Source organism: Haemaphysalis longicornis, unplaced genomic scaffold (assembly GCF_048455015.1).
Source record: "Haemaphysalis longicornis isolate Haplotype H1 unplaced genomic scaffold, Haemaphysalis longicornis Haplotype H1 scaffold_10, whole genome shotgun sequence".
Lineage (NCBI taxonomy): Eukaryota > Metazoa > Arthropoda > Arachnida > Ixodida > Ixodidae > Haemaphysalis > Haemaphysalis longicornis.
This window is the reverse complement of record NW_027526204.1, coordinates 78,360,220-78,365,493: the sequence shown is the minus strand read 5'-3', so window position 1 is coordinate 78,365,493 and position 5,274 is coordinate 78,360,220.

The following is a 5,274-nucleotide window of genomic DNA, read 5'->3' as shown; positions in this document are numbered from 1 at the left end:
AACGAAAGTTATAGAACGTGAAAAGTGTTCAATGCCCCAGGCCTTCATTGAAGGCGCCAACACGAGAGTGCGAGTACGCAGGCACATATACGCACGCGCCACAAACACGCACACACAGACACGCACACAAACAAAACATCTTTTTCATAAAATAGTGGTGCACCCTATGCGGATCAAGATGACTCGTGTTACTACCATTTCTAAGGGCATTAAAATTTCCGTGTGCACTGAAGTAATTTGAGTGGAGCTGACTGAGGGAACTGAACCTGATATGGCCAAAATCTGATTATTCGCACGAAATTCAACAAATTTGCTAGGAATCAAAATTACGTGTATTCATCAGGAAATGTAAAGTTGACAACAAAAAAAAAACCAGATACGTCTTCCAGGTTGACACCACCAACTGCACAAAGCAGGTGGTGTGGCAGCTGACATAACCATGAATGTAGCTATTTGTGTGGTTACATTGACTTGTTTCGTTCCTAGCCATAAGAGTCAGATGTAGGGGTTAGACAGTGCAATTATTATTTTTATTTTATATTTCCTACTTCAACAGCATAATAGCTAGGAGCCTTAATGACATGCTGACACAAGCAATGGTTAAAATAATTGCACGAGTCAATAGGGAAGTATTGTTAAAGTTATTGTTTCGAACTCCAACCTGTGCTTGGTCCATAGTGGCAGCGGTGGCCCAGCTGTGTATCGTCTTAACCTCGTTTTGCCATTCTCGTACCAAGTGCGTGTTGTGCGTAGAACAATACAGATGAACGACGACGTGGGACGCGACGCGTCAAGAAAGCAGCCAAGCTCCAGTGGCTTGGGCGGACATTCAGCAGCCACTACGAGCGAACCGGGGCCAGACCCGGCACCAGCAGAGAAGATATCGCATGTCCGCGCTGAAGTTCCGGTAACCTGTCCAGCTAAGGCCCACACAGGGAGCGACTTTCAGCGGCCGGACCAGCAACTCGTGTACACTTGCCGCTTTTGCCTGGGCACCGACAATCAAATGAGCATGGTCACGCCTTGCAACTGCAAAGGTACGCTCTCAGAGGGCAAATACTTTTCTGCATTTGACGGCGGAGTAATGAGGAGAAAGGCAATAACACGAAAATTAGTACAGGGAAAAAAGAGAGGACAGCGAGCCAAAAGGTCTAGTTCTGTATACCACAAACATTCTAGTGCGCAAAGCAAGAGCGATACCAATGGGAGCCGAAACAGGTCACACGTGAATTAAAACACGTACGAAGCGTTAGCTTACATGGAGATAATACTACTCTTGTTGTAAATTGGCTTATTATACAACATGTCTTTGGATACTACCCGCCGCGGCATCTCATTGGCCAAGACCTCGCGCTGGTGAGCACGAGGTCGTGGGTGCAATTCGCGGCCGCGGCGGCCACTTTTATGAATGAGGCGGAATGCAAAAAAGCCCGTGTGTACGCGATTTTGAGTGTACATTAAAGATCCCCATTGGGTCAAAATTTATCTGGGGCCCTCAGTACGGCGTGCCTTATCGCCTGCGCTGCATCGGCGCGTTAAACTCTACAATAAATCATCATCTTTGTATACTGCTCCTGACAACTTTATACTTGACAGTATGTTGAAGAGCTCCTTGGATAAATCCAACACTTGTGCAAAAGATACCATACGAGGAAATTTCAGGCAGTGTGTTTTCGAAAAAAGAGTAGCAAGAGTAATTTCATTACTCAAATGAATTTGAGAACTATGCGGTTAGTTCAAGCACCTTTTTAAAGTTGTTGATGCTACTTGGTAGATTGTAATTGCAAAGCAGTATCATCTGGGGTTGTATGTACTAAAGGTCACCTATTACCCAACAAAATATCTTACTCTTATGAACAATGTTTTTTTGCTGCAAGCCATACCTGGCCCCTTAAAGTAATGCATAGCCTTTGTGCCACAAATTAACGTTTTGGTTTGTAACCCGGTCTAAAATTTTTACTAGAAGCTGTGGTTTGGCATGCACGCCCAATGTGACGTTTGAAAATATGTGAAAACATATATTGTATGCCATATATCCACTATTTCACCCATTCAATTTTTACCAAATTGGAAATTTAGCTCTACTGTGGCCTTTCTCTGATTGACATGGTCAAGACAAAATTATGCTTATTGATCCGCAGTAAGACTACTTGAATTGCATACTTCCGAAAAATATTTTGCTTTAGGGAGAAAAATTTGGTTATGATGTAATTTTTTCTAATGCGTGAGAGTGGCATAAAAATTTTACTTCAGAGAATAAAACGTCTGGCATGATTAGTGCAGGCAGATATCTTCACCTTTAATCCTCATGCACATATATCACCTTTCCGGCTTGTTACATGCCTTGCTGCATGACACCCATGCATCCGAAAAGGTCTAGCTGGCCGCACACTCAGTAAAGTGTGTCGGACAAAAAATACGGCTCTTGCAGGGTGCAAAAAGCACGGGGCATACATCTCGGCTGACTGTTATTACACCAGCTTTTCAGGTTGAATAAAAAAAAGACAGTTGCCCTGACAAATCGATGCAAACATAGATAATAGCGCACGAGCGCTATGCCACCGCGGCCAAAACAGCGTCCTACTAGCTTTAATGGCTGTGTTGATCACCTCGTGATAAGAGAAACAAACGAAAATAAACCTTACACCTAGCTTTCAGGTACTAAGTTCGGTCACTTTTTTCGAGTTTTAATGGTGAGGGCAGTCGGGATGCTGTCATGTAGTCTAATACCAAATGTTGCCCAGCCCAATGCAGGGGGCAGGCGTAATTATAATTTATATGTACAGTCGACAGCAAACGTTTGCGAGATCTCCAGCGCGTGGCCGAGCGCTGGAAAACTGTATTGCTGCGCCATCTGCAGCCAGCGATCGCCGTGTCGAGGCACAAGGAACTGGCGTGCTAGGCTCGCATTGCGCATGCGTGTCCTTTATTTGTTACCAGGCATCTCTCATTACTCGCTTGCCCGTGATATGCTTTCGATATTCGCGGATGCCGCTGTGGTGCCGCGTGAACATCGCCTTCGTTCTGCTATCACTGGTGTTACAAAATACGTAGCCCGCGGCCGCCGTTTGCGTAGCCGACATCATTGAATACAGGGCGTCTTCCAAGAGATGTAATAGTCGACGACTAAGTTTATTTTACAGGAGCTATTTAGGCTACCTGTCGGAAAGTGCGTGCGGCGATGGGATGCATAGAAACATTAGCGTCGCCAAATTCAATCTTGCGGCAAAGCAAGCTTTCCTGTGAGTGATATACCTCATAGTCTACTGTAGGTATGTAAAAATATGATACTGAATTGTACGTTTGTAAAAATAGCATACTGAAACTGGCCGCGAGGACGATGTTAGCATTATGGCGAATCACGTGTTTTTTTTCCATAGTTTAAGGAAATCTGAAAACGATACGAAATTTTTAAATACTGTTCATAGGAGGAGGTATGGTTGCAAAAAACTGGTGTAACTCTTGTTTTCTCAAAACTACCCCAAAACAAATTCTGTGATTAGTAGCCGCTGAGACGACTGCAACGTTTTGCGAGCCAGTTTCAGCCCTGTTTTTGTCCTATAGAATGAAACACTAGTCCGTATTACTTCCACTCAGCTGGTTAATTAGGAAATAGGCGCAACTCTTACACACAACCTGCTTTTTTCGTGACCTGCTTGGATTCTGCCCAGCTCGGCTTGTCAACCTTCATTCGAGACTGGAAGGGCTCTGAAGTTTCTCACATTTCTTTTTAATTGAACATAGGTGTGTGTTCCGCCTCTTGCACCCGATGCACCTCCTTGTCCTCACAAAAAAAAAAACTGCGTACGAATTGGAGTATTTGTTCAGCGCTCAACCGTTCTGAGTTTGTTTTCTGTTATGGCGGAGGTCCGGAAAAATGCTTCGTACTTGTGCGGGTCTGTAATTTATTACGACTTGCACTCACCGTACGGAACATGTTTCCATTTCATGTTCCGTCATCAGAAAAATGCGAACGCTACCACTGTAATTTATTGTGCCATCGTGCTTGCCCGTTGAATGCAGAATCTACGCGCCATCGGGTGTCCATGGCAGCGCCAAACGTGACATTACGCACCCAAGCGTGATTTTGTAGGCGAAGCATTACCAGGATATTAGCAGATGCAAACAAGAAGCAAACACCAGATGATGAATAAAATATATATTTACAATGAGGTCCTTGCTCAAACAAATTTCTTAGGCTGACAACCTTATGTGCAAATTAGTAACCGTCCAAGTTGCCTTCTGCAGAGAAAACGTCGGCTATTCTTTGCGGCGTCGACTCACACAGAGCATATAGAGTTTTCTACTAATATATACTAGAGCGAAATCTGGCGGCAGAGAGAGAGAGAGAGAAAGACTTTATTTGAGGCCAGCAGGGAGTGGGAGGTCGGGATGCGCAGAGCCTCCACATCCCACCCACGTTCACGACGTCCTCGGGACTAGGCCCCGCCGGTGTCGGCGTGAGCGGTGCGCGAAAGGTACTCGGGAGTTCGTCCCTTTCCCCCCCGTCTGCGACTCGCTCCGCTTCTGCCTGGCGAGAGCAGCCTCGAGCTGCTGGACGGCTAGAGTTTGTGCGTTCAGGTCCGTCGAATAGACGGCACTCGTTATGGTGTCCGGCAGCCGGCCGTAGAGGTCGGCAGCTTCCACGGGGTGCACTGCACAGTCCCACAGGATGTGGGCGCTGTCCAGTGGAGCCCCGCTTCAGTGAGCGTTTCGTCGTGTTCCGGGCAGGCACGTTCCACTTGTCCTTGGCACGGCTCATGAACAGGCTGAAACGTTGGCTCTGGCTGCAAAAATGCAACAATATTACCGCAGAAGCTTAATCGAACTTGTTTTGTTATTACAAAATTGAACCTCAACAAAGACTGATTTGTCAATGATGATGTAAAAGCTTCATGCACCATCAAACAGAAAAAATGCTACCCTTTTTTGTAAATTTTGGCTTCCAGACAAAAAAGAAGCCATATGGCTAGCTAAGCCAAGTAGGCGAGGAATGTCGCTAGCGGCAGTGGCACCGCCCACGGCGGCACGCGACTGCAGCGACAGATTTGCCTCTAGTATATATTAGTATGAAACTCTATGCAGAGCCCTAATAGTGTCATGCTCAGCGCTCAATGCCGCGCAAACCGTGGCCACGGGCTATGAATTTCTAGCACCAGTGATAGTAGAACGACGGTGATGTTCACACCGCGCCACAGTGGCTTCTGTGAATATCGAAAGCATATCACGGGAAAGCGAGCAATCAGAGATGCCCGGTAACAAATAAAGGACACG